At 40.6% G+C, this 20,551-nt stretch overlaps 1 long non-coding RNA gene across 1 annotated transcript in view; it reads right to left on the bottom strand.

Moving 5' to 3' along the window:
* Positions 1–4,738, bottom strand: part of LOC138360249 (uncharacterized) — a 303,517-nt gene extending 298,779 nt beyond the window's left edge. Inside the window, exon 1 of the long non-coding RNA XR_011226250.1 lies at positions 4,676–4,738. This is a non-coding gene — a long non-coding RNA (uncharacterized lncRNA). The remainder of the gene's footprint in view (positions 1–4,675) is intronic.
* Positions 4,739–20,551: the final 15,813 nt, after the last annotated feature.

The raw sequence follows: 20,551 nt of genomic DNA, 5'->3' as shown, positions 1-20,551 counted from the left end.
AGGCGACCGACGGCGGAGAAACCCCGCTCGATACCTGCTGGATGAGGTACTAGGAGCTCTTTCACACCTGAAGCCCGGCCCAAGGCCAGGCTAGACCGGCCAGAGGGTGGCCCACCAGGCAGCTGCTAGGAGCAGTCCACCGGCCCACATACCCCCACAACCAGGACGGACCGGAACTGCCATACGAAAACAGGCTAGTGCGCCCTGGAAGTCCACAGACGAACCAGCAAGAAAGCTTATGCTCGCAAGTAGGTCGTGTAACAAGCACAGACCTCTGATGGTAATACAGCGTTCCCCAAATGTGCCAATAGCACCACTGCACTCCACTGGTACTATCCCGCAAGTTCTACCAGATAGGCGGGACCCAAGAGCCAGAGCTCAAAACCTGCAAGCACAGCCAGGAGCCTACCAGGTGAGTACAGAACGAACCCTACAACCCCCACACCTCACAACAGTAAAAAAGGATGGTCCCATGAATGACTCCAGCATGGGTTGGACATGCACATGAGGGGGACAGGAAGCGTTGAAAAAGGGACAGTCACTGGTGTGCGAACGGTCTCAGTCGTACAAAAATATACCTAAATAAAGACAGGTACATAAACAACACCGCATCCAGCGCCCGGCCAAAAGACGCCAGACCGTAGAAACTCACCTGGCGAATGGTGGCACGAACTTGACACGACGCAACCGTGCCCAGAAGAACCTGGGAGCACCGCCAGGTGAAGACGCCAGAGCCAGACCCTGCCGGACCCGCAGGAGAGCAGGGAGAGGCGAAGGAGGCGGTCTACACCGATGACACAGGGAAAACCGCGGTGTCCTCCCCACAACTGGGAACCAGGACACCCCCGGCGCGAAGCGGCACATACCGCAGCCAGGGAGAAGAACGAGAGACGAAGCACTGTAGCAAAAAAGGGCGCAAAACACCAGCACTGAAACACCGCCCAGACCAAAACAAACTCCACGGCGCATGCGCATAACACGCTGGCCGAACCGCACACCCTCTCTGTGGGAAGACGCCAGCCAGGACTACTGCACGAGAAAAGTAGCAAAAAGAGGAAGCAGGAACAATAAAACCGGCCAAAGAAGCAAAGAGCCCAAAAAGGAACCCAACCGGGCCACAAGTAGCCCAACCGGGCCACAAGTAGCCTAACCGGGCTACAAGTAGCCCAACCGGGCCACAAGTAGCCCAACAGGGCCACAAGTAGCCCAACAGGGCCACAAGTAGCCCAACAGGGCCACAAGTAGCCCAACAGGGCCACAAGTAGCCCAACAGGGCGACAAGTAGCCCAACAGGGCGACAAGTAGCCCAACAGGGCGACAAGTAGCCCAACTGGGCGACAAGTAGCCCAACAGGGCGACAAGTAGCCCAACAGGGCGACAAGTAGCCCAACAGGGCGACAAGTAGCCCAACAGGGCGACAAGTAGCCCAACAGGGCGACAAGTAGCCCAACAGGGCGACAAGTAGCCCAACAGGGCGACAAGTAGCCCAACTGGGCGACAAGTAGCTCAACAGGGCGACAAGTAGCCCAACAAGGCGACAAGTAGCCCAACAGGGCGACAAGTAGCCCAACAGGGCGACAAGTAGCCCAACAGGGCAACAAGGACGAGGAGCCGACAGACGTTCCAATAATGCGGGAAGTAGCGAAAAACCTTCCCGTACTCTCGAGAACACAGAAGCCAACACTAGTCCCGAAGGCACACGAAGGCGCAGGCGCACCCGAGATCAGAAATCACGCAGAACCCCATCGAACGGGGAAACATGACGAAAACACCGTCCCAAAAAGGGGTGGGAGGAAACATCCACCCACAGGACGGAACCAACCGACTCAAAGGCCAAGGAACCGAGCCCAGGGAGGGGCCGACGCCCAACAGCACGTACGGCGAGTGGGGAGGAAAGACCCCACTCCGCGTAACCACAAGCCCCGCCTAGAGGGGGATAAAAAAACCCCATGGGGCCCAACGGGGCCAAGGCCCCCCCAAGTCAGCCCCTCCCCAGCCCCGGGAACCTACATGACAGGCCCCGGGGCCGAGCCGTTCCCCCAAAGCCCCGGCCGTACCAGAAAACCGGGGCAGCCGTGAAAACACTAAGGAAGGGAGCCCACTGGCAGACTCGTACAACACGGCTGGAGGAACAGGCTCAAATGCCCCCGTCACTACCCCGGAAGGGGAATTCCCCGAGACTGTCCGAGTCTCAACACCATCAAAAACCCCGCCCCGAACCTACAGACGGTAAGGAACCGGATGCAGGCAGGAAGGGTGAACCAGGGGAAAGACAAGGGGGCGTGGATGGAACCGAAGCAACAAACACCCCCAAGTCCCAAAACGAACTACAATGGGGCAGCCCCGGGGCTCCCGGGGAGGAAACCATGAGAACGTTGCCACCACCAAGGCTCAAGTGCAACGCCCCTGCTGCCCGCACCCGCTTTGTCAGCACAACCGGGTAACCGAGCCCCAACGAGCAACCAAACTCACAGGACTCCGGGTCAAAGGTGTCACCGACCCCACAGGCAGCAGACGGAGGCAAAACAGAGAGTCACCCAGAGACAAAGGGCGATAGCAACCCTCAAACTCGCTGGAAGCGAGGGGGGGACTCTGGGGTCACATCCATCGGACCCACGCGCCCCCAGGGGTTTCCCAGGGTCCCGAGCGTTTACTATAAGAGGACTCGCGCTCAGGTAATCCCAGGCAGGGTACTGCTAACCGGCACCCAAAGCTACCAAACAACTTTCTAAGAGCTGAACCCCCGGGACGTGTACACTCACGGGGACCTAGGAGGGGGTACCACCAGAAAATACACAGAACACAAGGGACACAAGGGGCAAGAACGAAGGCAGACCCCCCCCCCTCACCAGGTAGATAAACAAAAAGAAAAAGAAAACCCCGCAAGAGGACAGCGTACCCAAGCGGAACAGAGCCGGCCGCTATGATTGGTAAAGACAAGCTGCACAGTACCCTGCGCCCCACCAGTGCAAAAACTGCCCCTTACTCTAAGGCGAACAAGGGAGACAGAACACCCGAGCACACAAAGAGCGGCCAAAAACCAAGCAGTAAACGGCCAAGCAGGGGCAGGACCCAAGCCCCAAGGGCAGTACTTACAGGGCACCTAGGGAAGGGAACCCTAGGCGCATGCAGCCCGAGTACTGGAGAATCACTCCCGGCTCACGCACCACCTAGAAAACAGACACCACACTCTAGGTACAGTGCTGAAACAACCACTGGAGCCAGAGCACATAACCGTAGCCTATAGCATCAGCCGAAGAACTGATGGGTGGATAGCCGGCTGGGGCTCCCCCTTCCCCCTCCCGGGGAGGGGGGAGCTGCGCAGACAGCGGCGCGGTGACGTAATGCTAGTTTCCTTGTTTTCTGTTGAAGAGTTCTATCCACTAGTTCGGCTTTAGGTAGCAATTTTCACCAGAATAGGGGTTTGTTTTGGAATGCTTACCTTTCTGGATGCTTGACCCGGTCGATGGCAGACATAAAATGCTTCCAACCACACGGGGGTTTCTATAGGCCATTGCTCCCCTTGCCTCTCTGAGGGGGCCAGGTTCTGGCTCGTGGTCCCCGGTAGGTCCTAGAACTCCATACACATGACTGATGCCAAAGTCTGACATTAGCATATCAGCCGGTAAAGCTCCGGGGAGCCGACGGGGCTCCCCCCAGAAAATAAAACTATCTCATCCATGAAAGCAGAACGACCTAGCAGAAGCGAAGTGAAATACAACTGAATTGCTAGGTAACAACAACGCGATCACTCCACCTATCAACACCTCTGACATAGGCCCAAGGAACGCTACATTCACTGGGTGCTGAAGAATGTGACTGGTGCATTTCTCATGAAACCAATGTACAAAATTGTTATGTTTTGTTGGAAAATAGTACAAAAACACTCCCCTATGGTATAAAAACACTCCCCTATGGCACAAAAATACTCCCCTATGGTATAAAAACACTCCCCTATGGTATAAAAACACTCCCCTATGGTACAAAAACACTCCCCTATGGTACAAAAATACTCCCCTATGGTATAAAAACACTCTCCTATGGTATAAAAACACTCCCCTATGGTATAAAAAACACTCCCAGATGGTACAAAAACACTCCCCTATGGTACAAAAACACTCCCCCCTATGGTACAAAAACAAAATAAAAAAATCAAATGTATTTTAGGTAAGGTACAGACATACAAGAGATTTTACAAAGAGTGATGGATTTATAGATAGGGCTAGTACATATAATGCCTAAAGCCACTATTACGCAAAGTGATTCGGGCATGAAAAACTTAAATGACTAAAGCTTAATACTAATTGAGCATAAAGAGTAAAATGAAAACATGGAATGAAAACATAGCTGAAAAAGCAGCACAAATACAATTCTGTCGACAAACAACACTCTTTAAAAAAAAAAAAACAGACATTGGTCGACAATAGAGGGGTAAGGTAGGTTACAGGGAATTTATTAGGTATAGCTTCGTTTTTATCTTAAACTGGTTGAGAGAAATAAGAAAAATAAAAAGAAAAAAAAATAATCATAAGAAAAACCCCAAAAGTTTTTTCAATATACAGGTGGACTCCATATTGAGTCAAGGTGAACCCATATACTAGACATTACCAGGTTCCTCAAACCATTAGCAACTACCCCTCCCCCTCAAAATGACGTCAGCAGCACTGCTACTGACCTCTGACCACCAGGGGATAACTGGGGGTAACTATCCATTAAGAGGGAACAAGAGGCCTGGGGCTGGGGTCCATAGAATTACCCAAGTCGGCCCAAATCAGGCCAAAACTACCCAAATCGTCCTAGCATTACGTAAGTAATGAAGAAATATGGTATATTTACTTACTATAATGTTGGTGCTACACGTAGAACATGATCAAACCTATTTTTACTCTGAAATAATCTAATTTCATAACGAAATGAGACGTAAATATGTGAGGTGTGACGCCATAGGAAGTCGACGGTCCAAGCGACAATTGTGTGGAGCGACTTATCCAAGATATATGGTCGCCTGGAGAGTGTTTGCTGCCATAACAGCCTCCTGTAAACAGTGATCCAGTCGTCGTATTTCATGGCTCAAATTGTCGCAAATTTAATTGGTAATATTAACAAGTAGAATGTGTATTTATAATAATATTTTTCATAAACAGCCACAAAATATTTAATATTTATTAAAAAAAAGTGTCTGGAAGTTAAATCAATTCCACATGACAATAAATTTGTTATATAGATACTAGCGTTATTCGTTGGTATGCGTTCGCTATTTAAACTACTCCAGTCCTTTTCGTTCATAGAACACCGAACCCTACACGCTCTCTGATATATTGCTTAATTAACAAATATTCACAAATAAAGATTATATTTATATATGTTATCAGAAAGGCAGATATAAAATAGTTTGTGTTAATGCATCACAGAGATTATACCTTATTAGAGAGGAAAAATATTCATATTTTAAACAAGGCTTCTTGGCCGACGCTCTCCCTTTCGATGGGAACTATGACCTTTTGAAAATCAATGTTAATTGAATCTATATATTGTAAAAAACGAAGTTTTTTATGTCATCAGAAAGACATATAAGCTGCATGTTAATACTTTGGTATAAATATAACTGAAGTGAAAGTGAAGATATATGCCTTTTTATAGTTACTTGATGGCTCGCTCAGGGAGTGTGAAGGCCTGCACACAAGCCAATCAATTTTATAATTAATGTACATATATGCAAAGTAACGTCAAAGGTTTTTATTTCAGAAGAAAGACAGATGTAGACGATAATGTAAATACATTTCAAGGAAAACATATCTTAAATGAAAGCAAAGATATGGTCAAATAAATAGGCAATACCACACCATCGCCAGTGTCCGGACACATGAATATTTGCATTAGGTAGGTGAAAGGAAATGTACCCAACCATTTCCATTTACGCGACCAGTTTCCGTTCTTATGTTCTTACATTTATTGAAATTTATCATCATCATCATTTACAGAAATAAATTAACATAAAAATGTAGTAATTTTAATACACAAAACAGAAGTAGATATGTATGTAAATTATGACGCAGGATAGGATCACTATTGCAGAACTATTCGCATACTTTGCGTCATTATATACAGTACTGGAATTTAAAAAAAATCGCGGAATTCAGAGATAACACCATCATTGGTGTCCAAGAAAAGTGTAAGTACTTCATTTATAATGATGTGCTGCCCGAAATCTTAGCGAAGTATCTAAAATTTGCTTACTGTAAGTAATTCATGCAAATGATTGTAAAGCCGTCGCCCAGTTGGGGTTGGGTGGGTGTGGAGCACATGACTGTTAAGCTGCCGCCCAGTTGGTTGGGTGTGGAGCACATGACTGTAAAGCTGCCGCCCAGTTGGGTGGGTGTGGAGCACATGACTGTAAAGCTGCCGCCCATTTGGGTGGGTGTGGAGCACATGACTGTTAAGCTGCCGCCCAGTTGGGTGGGTGTGGAGCACATGACTGTTAAGCTGCCGCCCAGTTGGGTGGGTGTGGAGCACATGACTGTTAAGCTGCCGCCCAGTTGGGTGGGTGTGGAGCACATGACTATAAAGCTGCCGCCCAGTTGGGTGGGTGTGGAGCACATGACTATAAAGCTGCCGCCCAGTTGGGTGGGTGTGGAGCACATGACTGTTAAGCTGCCGCCCAGTTGGGTGGGTGTGGAGCACATGACTGTTAAGCTGCCGCCCAGTTGGGTGGGTGTGGAGCACATGACTGTTAAGCTGCCGCCCAGTTGGATGGGTGTAGAGCAAGACTAGTAATTGGACGACTCACCATAGATGTAAAGTGCCTAGTATAGTGACTTGTGAGCCTCTTGTTGAATCACTTGTGATACAAAGATTATTGATGTGTGTATTTGTGTGGGTGATTAAATATGTATGTGAATGTATATGTATGTATATGTATATATGCAATTGACGATCACGAAACAATAATCATTTGTATGCGGAAAATTCCATATTTCATTTCTGTGGATTTATCGCAAATGTATATATATGTACATCTATGTATGATTATGTGTACATGTATATATAACATTAATAAGAAGAAATGAAGATGAAGAAATGATAAAAAGAATGGCAATAGTGGATAGTAGTAACACACTTAAGAATTATTCAGTAATAAATACAAACTCGTCCTTCACCTATGGTAAAGGAAAGTCAACTTGGAAGGATTCAATTTACATGAGATTAAGATTAGGATACAAATATATCTGGCAATACGGAGTTGATGTCAGTGAAAAAGATAAGGATTGTAAATTATGTAGTATGCCGCACGCCCACACCTTAGAACATTATGTATTAGAGTGTCAACTTATTGATAACTATAGAAATAAGGAAATAAGTAATGTACCACATCAAATTGTTTGTAAGTGTGATAATGGTATGATAGACAGTATACTTAGGAGCTACAAAAATTTTGCCCCAAGAGTGTAACAATTAGATGCTGTACTTACTATATTAACCTGCAATGTTAAATGGGATTCTTGTAATGTTAATTGTCTATTTGTACTTACTGAATTTGTGCGCCCCTTGAGGGACTTGAAGTAGAGGGGGTAGAAATAGCCTAAGTTACTCTATCCCTTTGAAATGTATTTTTTTCTTGTCTCAATAAACATACTTGAACTTGAACTGTAACTATTTGTGGCTTCCTGACCATAAAGTTACCGCCGCAGAGGGTAAGAGACCGGATGTACCCCATATACAAGCCGCACTAGCTATTAGTTCATAAAAGCTGACAACTTACCCAGATAAACATTACTTCCTAATTATATATATATATGCAAATAATACAATTGAAATGTTTAAAACGTGATTATATATATGTATCATGTGGACAATTTTTAATGTAATTTTTTCTCCTGATATTCGGGTTCTTTATTATGCTTCATCTTGAGGCAAAGCCCAATACCTTACGCCATATTGATGCTCTGTCCACAGATCATTCTCTCTCTCTCAAATCATATACTTTGATGGTTTCCTACCCCGCCACACGGGTGCAGCTGCAAGTGCAGTTGCCTCTACCCATCAAACAGAACTATTTGCCTTGCTTGTTACACTAAAATGTGTACAAGTGTGTGTGTCTATGTATGTATTAACACGATGTACTGAACGGGGTGAGAATAGCTTGAGCTACCTCATCCCTTTGTGTGTATTTTACCTCAATAAACTTATTTCAATTTCAATTTCAATTCAAGTCTCCAAACTTGATGCATTAATTGTGATTTTCTACCATCCTTCATTAATTGTAAGTAATTTCTATCATCCTTAATTGCGCGCAACTCTTTAAGACACAATTGTAACATGACCGTGTCCGAAGCTAGACAGAAAAACACAACATTATTAGTGATGGTAACATAATCCATTTCATGTGAAACCATCTTCGTTGACCTCCGAAACTTGAGGAATGGTCCAGAAAATAGCTACTAAAGTTTAAGTCAAGTGTGAAGATACTTTAGTTGATACTTAGATACTTCCAATAAGTGTAAACATAAGTGCTGACGATGCTACCTTCATCTATTCATACCCCAACCCAAACGCACTATATAATAATGAAAATAACAGATTTAAAAAGTCCACTCATGGATGTAAACTAACAAACTCACATTAAACATAAAAAAGACCGACTACTATTTTTGTTCGGAAGTAAATCCTGAAACCAAATTCAACTTCATATACACAATGTTAACATTAGCAATAATGATTATTGAAAGTTCCTTGACCTATACATAGACAAGAGACTGAACTTCAGCATCCACATACAACACATATGTGGGTGTATACACACACACACACACACACACACACACACACACACACACACACACACACACACACACACACACACACACACACACACACACACACACACACACACGCACACACACACACACGCATGGTGTTAGTGGTGTATGGTGTTAGTGGTGTATGGTGTTAGTGGTATATGGTGTTAGTTGTGTATGATGTTAGTGATGTATGGTGTTAGTAGTGTATGATGTTAGTGGTGTATGGTGTTAGTGGTATATGGTGTTAGTTGTGTATGATGTTAGTGGTGTATGGTGTTAGTAGCGTATGGTGGTAGTGGGGTATGGTGTTAGTGATGTATGGTGTTAGTGGTGTATGGTGTTAGTGGTGTATAGTGTTAGTGGTGTATGGTGTTAGTGATGTATGGTGTTAGTGGTGTATGGTGTTAGTGGTGTATAGTGTTAGTGGTGTATGGTGTTAGTGATGTATGGTGTTAGTGATGTATGGTGTTAGTGGAGTATGGTGTTAGTGATGTATAGTGTTAGTGGTGTATGGTGTTAGTGGGGTATGGTGTTAGTGATGTATGGTGTTAGTGGTGTATGGTGTTAGTGATGCATGGTGTTAGTGGTGTATGGTGTTAGTGGTGTATGGTGTTAGTGATGTATGGTGTTAGTGGTGTATGGTGTTAGTGGTGTATGGTGTTAGTGGGGTATGGTGTTAGTGATGTATGGTGTTAGTGATGTATAGTGTTAGTGGTGTATGGTGTTGGTGGTGTATGGTGTTAGTGGGGTATGGTGTTAGTGGTGTATGGTGTTAGTGGTGTATGATGTTAGTGGTGTATGGTGTTAGTGGTGTATGGTGTTAGTAGTGTATGATGTTAGTGGTATATGATGTTAGTGGTGTATGATGTTAGTGGTGTATGGTGTTAGTGGTGTATGGTGTTAGTGATGCATGGTGTTAGTGGTGTATGGTGTTAGTGGTGTATGATGTTAGTGATGTATGGTGTTAGTAGTGTATGATGTTAGTGGTGTATGGTGTTAGTGGTGTATGGTGTTTGTGATGCATGGTGTTAGTGGTGTATGGTGTTAGTGGTGTATGATGTTAGTGATGTATGGTGTTAGTGGTGTATGATGTTAGTGATGTATGGTGTTAGTAGTGTATGATGTTAGTGGTGTATGGTGTTAGTAGCGTATGGTGTTAGTGGTGTATGGTGTTAGTAGCGTATGGTGTTAGTAGTGTATGGTGTTAGTGGTGTATGGTGTTAGTAGTGTATGGTGTTAGTGGTGTATGGTGTTAGTGGTGTATGGTGTTAGTGATGTATGGTGTTAGTGGTGTTTGGTGTTAGTAGTGTATGGTGTTAGTGGTGTATGGTGTTAGTGGTGTATGGTGTTAGTGATGTATGGTGTTAGTGGTGTATGGTGTTAGTTGGGTATGGTGTTAGTGATGTATAGTGTTAGTTATGTATGGTGTTAGTGGTGTATGGTGTTAGTGGTGTATGGTGTTAGTGGTGTATGGTGTTAGCTGATGTGTGGCGCGGGTTGGACAATAAGTTATGCCTTAGCATAACTTATTCTTACTAATCATAACTTAGTAACCTTCATTCTGAGGTTAGGTAATGATGATAGAGTTACAAGATACGAGCTAGATGGTGTTGAGATTGCGAAGTCGGATTGCGAAAGGGATCTGGGAGTTATGATTAGTAAGAATTTAAAACAAAAGAATCAATGCCTTTGTTCTTATGTTCTTATGTTCTTACTTTGGTATAGCCATGCCCTAATCCAGCTTAATATAGCACCCCCAATACCATGAGCCTCTATCTTTTTAATCAGTCTTTCATGTGGCACTGTATCAAAAGATTTGCTAAAGTCAAGGTACACAACACCACAATCCTTACCACTATCAACTGCCTCAACTATGCTAGAAAAAAAAGATAGCAAATTTCTTAAACATGAACAGCCATTTGTAAAACCATGTTGCGACTCATTTATTAATTTACGTTTTTCAAGATGAAGACGAATTTTATTTGCAATTATTGATTCGAGTAACTTTCCCACAATAGACGTTAGGCTAATTGGCCCATATTTTGACGCAAGTGATCTATCTCCTTTCTTAAAAATTGTTATTTTTACGTGGGAAGAAATGATGTTGGTCGAGTTAGGAGTGAGGAACTGATTCAGAGGTATAAAACAGCCATAGAATTAGTTAGGAGCAAGGGAGGAATTCCGATCATATGAGGCATTCTTCCTAGAAAGGGAGTGGGAAATGAATGGATGTCGAGGGCACTTGGTGTCAATTGCCGGCTGGAAAGATATTGCAAATCAAATGCAATATATTTCATAGACAACTGGGAACACTTCTATGGAGGAAATGAAATGTATGCTCGTGATGGGGTGCATCTATCGAGAGCTGGGGTTGTTGCTGTTGCGAACTCGTTGGAAGAAGTGGTTAGAGGTGTTTGTTTGGGTTTAAACTGTTAGTAGATAGAGGTATGGGAATTGATTTGGAGGAAGGAGGTAATAAAAGTATGTGTTTGTGGGAGAAAGGAATTGGCAAAATGATCAGGGGAAAGAGAAGGGCCTCAAAAAAACAATTCACTTAGGGTATATTACACTAATAGTAGAAGTCTAAGAAATAAAATTAACGAATTAAATGCTCATGTCTGCACAGAAAAAATAGATATTATTGCACTTACCGAAACGTGGATGAATGTAGAAAATAGAGAACTATTAGCTGAATATCAAATAAATGGATTTAAACTATTTCACACAGATAGATATATTAGACGAGGAGGTGGAGTAGCCATATATGTTAGGGACAATTTGAAATGTAGTCTCAAAGAGGGAATCAAAACTGAGCCACACACACATCCATCTGTATCCCAGTCATTTTACTATGTTAATCTTATGTAATTTATTCTTAAGCTTAATAACATTATTTAAATGTGCTAAATTTCCATTTAGATATATATATATATATATATATATATATATATATATATATATATATATATATATATATATATATATATATATATATATATATATATATATATATATATATATATAAATATATATATATATATAAATATATATATATATATATATATATATATATATATATATATATATATATATATATATATATATAAATATATATATATATATAAATATATATATATATATATATATATATATATATATATATATATATATATATATATATATATAAATATATATATATATATAAATATATATATATATATATATATATATATATATATATATATATATATATATATATATATATATATATATATATATATATATTATTAAATATGACCGAAAAAGTAAGATTAATAATTCTAACACGAATTTTCTCAATCTTTCGTACATTTCTTTTCACTGTTGGAGGTAAATCAAAAATCAATTCTCCAAAATTCATTTTTATTTCTAGTCTGACGCGACACGAGCGCGTTTCGTAAAACTTATTACATTTTATCTTATTATCTTATTACACGGGCCACAGGGATAAGAGCCTCGTTGGACGTAGAATCGCTGTTTACCAACGTACCTGTGGACGAGACAATCGGAATGATAGCCGACAGAGTGTATCGTGATCCAGCCTGTACTCCTCTTGACATTCCAGAAAATATTCTGAGGAAACTACTCCAAGCTTGTACTAAAGAGGCACCCTTTTTGAGCCCGGATGGGCACATGTATAAGCAAGTAGATGGGGTCGCCATGGGTTCTCCCCTAGGTGTCCTGTTTGCAAACTTCTACATGGGTACCATCGAGCAAAAAGTCTTAGTCGACATGAACTTGAAACCGGCCATATACTGCAGGTATGTTGACGACATTTTTACACAGGTACCTGATGTCAGACATCTGCAGGAGCTGAAGGAGGCATTTGAGCAGAGTTCCGTGCTGCGTTTCACTTACGAGATGGAAAAGGATGGGAAGCTGCCCTTTCTAGATGTAACAGTCAAGGAAAAGGGCGGAGGTTTCCACACTGCAGTCTACACTAAGGAAACAAACATAGGAATGTGCCTAAATGCCAACAGCGACTGCCCAGACAGGTACAAGAGGAGTGTTGTTAACGCATATGTCGACCGTGCTCTCAGCCACAGCTCAGAATGGAAGCAAGTCGACGAAGAACTCTGTAGGGTAAGGCAGGTCCTAGTCAATAACGGCTTCTCCAATGGTTTCGTCGAAGACATCATAAGAAGGAAAGTGAAAAGCCATGCAACCTCTGAAGAGACAACTAACACAACACCTATACCCCCTTTTAGACTATTTTACAGGAACTTCTTTTCCACAGCTCATAAAACGGAGGAAAGGGTCCTGAAAGATATTGTTAATAGAAACGTTATCCCTACAGACAAAAATCAGAGGATACAACTGACGATTTACTATAAAACCAGAAAAACGGCCAGCCTACTCATGAGAAACTCTCCAGACACAAAACAGAACGCTTTAAAAGAGACTAACGTCGTCTATGCCTTCAAATGCCCTCTTGGGGACTGTAAGCTCCAAAATACCCAGTATATAGGCAAGACAACAACATCTCTTTCTAGGCGTTTAACGATACATAAGCAACAGGGCTCCATTAAGGAACATATAATCTCTTCCCACAACCAAACCATCGCCAGAGAAATCCTAGTAAACAACACAGAAATCATCGATAGATACAGCGATAGCAGGCGGCTTGACGTTTGCGAGGCACTACACATCAAGAAGTCAACACCAGCAATCAACAGCCAATTATTGCACAACTATATTCTACCCACCTCAAGACTCCGCTCCAATATAGAAGCATCAAGAAATATGGACCAATAGGCTTTCTACAAACACTTCTATTCAATATCCATTGTTTCGTGTTCTGTCTTGTGTTGATGAAATTAATACCCTATTAATACCACTTCTTGTTCTGTCTTGTGTTGATGAAATTAATACCCTATTAATGCCACATCTTGTTCTGTCTTGTGTTAATGCCACATCACCCCTTCCACCTCACTCAAATGTAGATATAAAATCGGAGATGCGTAAGTTCTATTCAGTTGTGTATTTGTGAACTAAAGTCTTTGAAAATGTAATAAGTTTTACGAAACGCGCTCGTGTCGCGTCAGACTAGAAATAAAAATGAATTTTGGAGAATTGATTTTTGATTTACCTCCAACAGTGAAAAGAAATGTACGAAAGATTGAGAAAATTCGTGTTAGAATTATTAATCTTACTTTTTCGGTCATATTTAATAATATATGTCTACAGGAAAGACTGCTACCAAAATATACTAATATATATATATATATATATATATATATATATATATATATATATATATATATATATATATATATATATATATATATATATATATATATATATATATATATATATATATATATATATATATATATATATATATATATATATATATATATATATATTATTTTAATAATATATGCGCTGCCACATGCGCTGCCTTAGACACATCTTGGACATCACCTGGCAGGACAAGGTGACAAACAACAACGTCTTGGGGAGAGCAAGAATCACCAGCATGTACACAATGCTGAAACAGAGACGAATGCGCTGGCTCGGGCACGTTGTGCGAATGGGCGACGGCAGGATCCCCAAGGATCTCCTGTATGGAGAGCTGAGGCAGGGAAAGCGTCCAGTACGCAAGCCCCAGCTACGGTACAAAGACGTATGCAAAAGGGACCTGAAAGCCATGGATGTCGATCTTGCTATATGGGAGACACTGGCTGCAGACCGTTCAGCCTGGAGGCAGTCTGTTCAACGAGGTCTCTCCAAGTTCGAGGAGTCACTTGCCAAGGAATCGGAGGCAAAGAGACAGAGAAGGAAAGCCGGTAACCAGGAAGACAGACCAGAATCGGACTTCGTTTGTGCTCGGTGTGGGATGGACCGCCACTCTCGGATTGGCCTCATCAGTCACACCAGACGCTGCACCAGGATTGACAACTAGGGCGCAACTCCATAGTCTCCCGAGACTGAAGGATGCCTACTACTATTATTTTAATATATCTTATGTTTCCAAATTTCTGATGATACACAACATATTGTGGTTTATAATTAAGTTCTTATTAATAGTGATCCTGCATCAAAATTAACAATGTTCAAATTCGGTTTTGTATGTTAAAATTAACTACATTTTTATGTTAATTTCTTTCTGTAAATAATGATGATAAAGTGCAATAAAGGTATGATTGAGACAATGTTAAATCGTTAAATCCTAAATATATCTTGATTCTTATACTTGAAATATTAAATGAACATATAGTGTGTAGTGTAGTGTTTCAATTATTATTAACAGGGAAGGGTTGGGGGTAATGGTTCATATGTCCACATTCGAATGCCCCTCTTCCCAGGACTGGGGGTGCGGGAGTGTACAATAAACTATACCCACCTCCGGCAGCAGCTTGTCGAAGGCGGAAGTAGAGTCAAGGCCGTTTGTCATGAAAATTATAGTGTGATGGCTCTTATTTTTATTATGGGTACATAATAAGATTATGCCTTTATTCTTAATTTATATTACAATGCTGGTAAAATACACTTCTTGATGAGTATGGAGTACAAATGAACTCATTGTGTACCCTATACTCACAGGATGAGTATAGGGTACACAATAAACTACCACTCACATCATGGGTATGGGTTGCACAAGAAACTATCGGAGAGCAGAGTATGGAAAGCAAAGTAAACAAAGATTCACACGATGAGAAAGGGTTCCACAATGTCCTATGACTCACAGGATGAGTATGAGGTGCATAATAAATTACCATTCATAGGATGAGTATGGGTTTCACAATAAACTGAAGGTAACAGGATGAGCATGGGTTGCACAAACTATTGGTAACAGGATGGGTATGGGTTGCACAATAAATTACTGTGCTAGGATGAGTGTGAGTAGGATATATATATAAACATATTGTGGTTTATAATTAAATTCTTAATAGTGATCCTATCCTGCATCATAATTTACATAATATATATATATATATATATATATATATATATATATATATATATATATAATTAGGAAGTAATGTTTATTTGGGTAAGTTGTCAGCTTATATGAACTAATAGCTAGTGTGGCTTGTATATGGGGTACATCCGGTGTCTTACCCTCGACGGTACCCTCCTTACCCTTATCCGCGGCGGTACCTTTATGGTCAGGAAGCCACGGATATTTACAATGGGGCTCGGTCAGTCAATATGATTCCTTTGACATCACTAAACTGTAACTCTTATGTATTCTGTTCTCGTATTGACAATTTGAATGACATCAAGAATATTTTGAATATCTTCTGACATAGATGGTGCTGTAGTTGATTGTTGTTCATGACTTGTCCAATGGGTCATTAGCATCGCTCAGATTAGTGGGAAGAAATTCTTGCTGCAACAATGTGTGTTCTCAGAGCTAACTAGGGTAACTAAAATACTTATTTCCTAAATAAATACTTTAATTATAAATATTTGAAAATATATGGTATGTTTCAGAATTTCTGACGATATAAAACATATTGTGGTTTATAATTAAGTTCTTAATAGTGATCCTATCCTGCATCATAATTTACATAATATCTACTTCTGTTTTGTGTATTAAAATGACTACTTTTTATGTTAATTTCTTTCTGTAAATGATGATGATGATAAAGTTCAGTAAATGTAAGTAAGAACATAAGAATGAAGGTAACTGCAAAAGACTTATTGGCCCATACGAGGCAGCTCCTCGTATGGAGCTGCCTTTGATAAGTAATTACCAAAGAAGGCACCAAGCCGGGAAGGCTGTGTAGCACAATCAAATAAGTCAACTGCTCCTGAAGAGGACGGTATTACTTACAGTTTACTGAGATTAGTCTCACAAGTACCAGGTAATCCACTTTTAGTGTTGTACAGAATGAGTTTAAGTGAAGGAGTATTACCTGATGATTGGACAGTGTCATTGTTCCCATCCCCAAAGCACACTCAGATAATTATAGACCCATATCTCTAACATAATTTTGTCTATTAGCACAGTTTTCGGCGTGAATGCATTTTGGTTCTACAAGGTAGCCAACTCCATCAAAATATTAAATATGTACCCAACTCAATTAACGATTAATCAACCAATTACTCCATGGGATAACTTGGATCTAGCAGTTGATTTTGTAAATGCACCCAAGAAAGATAATGTACACTCTACATTATTAAAACAGTTAACACTGTGAAGCATCACTGAAAGTACTCAGAGTATGGGTAACGATGTGTATCAGTGCTATACCGACGGTTCTGTAGAAGAAGGTGGACGATGTACCGTATGTGCATGTAATATATTTGAACAATCTTCTCTCGTACATACATGAATGAAGCGCTATGCTAAACTGTGTAATTACTATTTGAGTACTGGAACACTTGATGATATATTGAACTTGTACCCTAGATTGACCATGTAACGTATCAATTATACAATGAATGTATGTGATGTAACTCTATAACCTGAGCTTGTGAAAGCACCTTAATCACCTTCAGTGATTAAGTGCTTAATTGCACACTAGTTTCTCTATCAGTTATCTCACCTTGTCAGAGCAAAAGAGACAAATATATGTGTATGTATGTGTGTATATATGTATGTATATATATGTATATGTACGCATACGTCTGTGTGTGTATATGTATGTGTATAAAGTATATGTGGAAGCTGGTCAGAATTCAATTTCACCTTTGTAAATGCACGTTAATGACACTATGTAAAAGACACATCGAACACTTTATGTAGGGCATACGTAAATCTGTGTATTTATGTATTTACGTATGTAGCTTAGCCTAGCATTTTAAAAACACTACAATCACCTTATGTGGTTGATTGTTCAATAAATCCCTGAACTATATGTTTAACAAATCTCTAACCCTATCAATGGAGTTAGTTAGTTTAGTTCTTATATTATGCACCCTATACCCATCTTGTGGGCGGTAGTGGAAAGGGTTAGAGTCCATGGCGGACTGAAGAAAATGTATATATGCTGGTTAGCATTGTTAATGTGTGGCCACGTCTGTGGTAGAAAATAATATAAAAAATCAAATAAAGGTATTATTGAAACTTTATAGGAAAACATTAAATCCTAAATATATCTTTAATATTATACTTGAAATATTGTATACTTTGCTCTCTCCATCGTACTTCTGCACCTGCTGGCAAGTGGTTCGGTGCAGTGTGCAGGTGATGTTCATTACTGGGTGAGCTGGCAGGTGGTGCTCACCTGCCAGCTCACCCAACGAAAATTTGGTTTTTAATACACTTACACATTTATTGGGTCTTTCCTTCACCTTCATTCAAGCACTAGGGTATTACAGTAAGTGTTTTAATTATAATATTTATTAACGTCATTATTTTTAATTTTTATTATTATTAGTATTATTATTAACAGGAGAGGATCGAGTGTGTGTGTGTGTGGGGGGGGGGGGGTATAATGGTACACATGTCCACATCCCAATGCCCGCCCTTCCAGGACTGGGGGTGCGGGGGTGTACAATAAACTATACCCACATCCGGCGGCAGCTTGTCGAAGGCGGAAGTGTAGCCTAGAGAATTTGTCATGATAATTAGTGATGACTCTTATTTTGATTATGGGTCCGTAATCCAGTTAAGCTTTTATTCTTAATTTATATTACAATGCTGGTAAAATACACTTCTTGATGATGAGTATGGAGTACAAATGAACTCATTGTGTACCCAAGTTCAAGTTCAAGTATGTTTATTGAGATAAGCAATAAATACATCTCAAAGGGATAGAGTAGCTTAGGCTATTTCAACCCCCCTCTAATTCAAGTCCCTCAAGGGGCGCACAAATACTGTGACTACAAATAGACAAATAACATTTCAAGAATCCAAACAAGAATTGTGTACCCAATACTCACAGGATGAATATAGGGTACACAATAAACTACCACTCACATCATGGGTATGGGTTGCACAAGAAACTATCGCGCAGAGGATGAATATGGAGAGCAAAGTAAACAAAGATTCACACGATGAGAAAGGGTTGCGCAATGTCCTATGACTCACAGAATGAGTATTAGCTGCACAATAAACTACAGGTCACAGGATAAGTATGGGTTGCACAATAAATTACAGGTCACAGGATGGGTATGGGCTGCACAAACTACCGGTAACAGGATGAGTATGGGATGCACAATAAATTACGGGTCACAGGATGAGTATGGGTTGCACAAACTACTGGTAACAAGATGAGTATGGGATGCACAATAAATTACCGCACAGAGGATGAGTATAGGGTGCACAAACTGGTTGGGTAAATGGAAATGGTTGGGTACATTTCCTTTCACCTAATGCAACTATTCATGTGTCCGGACACCGGCGATTGTGTGGTATTGGCTATTTATTTAACCATAACTTTGCATTCATTTAATAATTATATTGAGATATGTTTTCCTTGAAATGTAGTTACATTATCGTCTACATGGCTTTATTCTGACATAAAGACCTATGGCGTTACTTTGCATATATGCAAAGTAATTATAAAATTGATTGGCTTGTGTGGAGGCCTTCACACTCCCTGAGCGAGCCATCAAGTAACTATAAAAAGGCATATATCTTAACTTTCAATTCAGTTATATTTATGCCAAAGTATTAACATGCAGCTTATATTTATGTCTTTATGATGATATAGAAAACTTCGTTTATTACAATATCTAGATTAAATTAACATTGATCTTCGGAAGGTCATAGTTCCAATATCGGTAAGGAGAGCGTCGGCCATGAAGCCTTGTTTAAAGTATGAATATTTTTCCTCTCTAATAAGGTATAATCTCTGTGATGGATTCACAAAAACTATTTTATATCTGCCTTTCTGATAACATATACAAATATAATCTTTATTTGTGAATATTTGTTAATTAAGCAATATATCAGAGGGCGTGTAGGGTTCGGTGTTCAATGAACGAAAAGGACTGGATCACTGTGTACAGGAGGCTGATATGGCAGCAAACACTCTCCTGGCGACCATATTTCTTGGATAAGTCGCTCCACACAATTGTCGCTTGGACCGTCGACTTCCTATGGCGTCACCTCTCACATATTTACGTCTAATTTCGTTATGAAATTAGATTATTTCAGAGTAAAAATAGGTTTGATCATGTTCTATGTGTAGCACCAACATTATAGTAAGTAAATATGCCATATTTCTTCATTACTTACGTAATGCTAGGACGATTTGGGTAGTTTTGGCCTGATTTGGGGTGATTGGAGTAATTCTATGGACCGCTGGGGGCCTACAGACGGGAGACGGTGTTGTTGTGGTGAAGGCTAACACCTTCGTACACCCGGCACCGTCTTATCGTACACTCTTCATATTTACCTGAAAATTTTACCTCAATTTACCTGAAATTTTTACCTCAATTTGCCTGATTCTACCTGAATTTACCTGATTTTACCTAATTTTACCTGAATTTTACCTGAATTTTTCAAGAATTTTACCTAAATTTAACTTTTTGTTCATGATTTTTATCAGAATTTACCTGAAGTTTACATGAAATTACCTGAGGCCCATTCTCTAATGGCCTCGACGGGGACATGAAGCCGGCGGCTTATCAAAGGTTCCCTATTCTTCTTGAGGATTTCTTTGGCTTGTAAGTCTTCGGCGAGTACTCACCTAGTTAGATTTATATTTATATTTAGATTTTTTATTTAGGTAAAGGTACATACATTGAGATACATACATAATGTTGGATTTAGAGATAGTACATACAATACCTAAAGCCACTAGTACGCATAG

The sequence above is a fragment of the Procambarus clarkii genome, unplaced genomic scaffold, assembly GCF_040958095.1.
Source record: "Procambarus clarkii isolate CNS0578487 unplaced genomic scaffold, FALCON_Pclarkii_2.0 HiC_scaffold_103, whole genome shotgun sequence".
NCBI lineage: Eukaryota > Metazoa > Arthropoda > Malacostraca > Decapoda > Cambaridae > Procambarus > Procambarus clarkii.
Note: the sequence above shows the minus strand (reverse complement) of the source record. Positions and strands in the feature narration are given on the sequence as shown.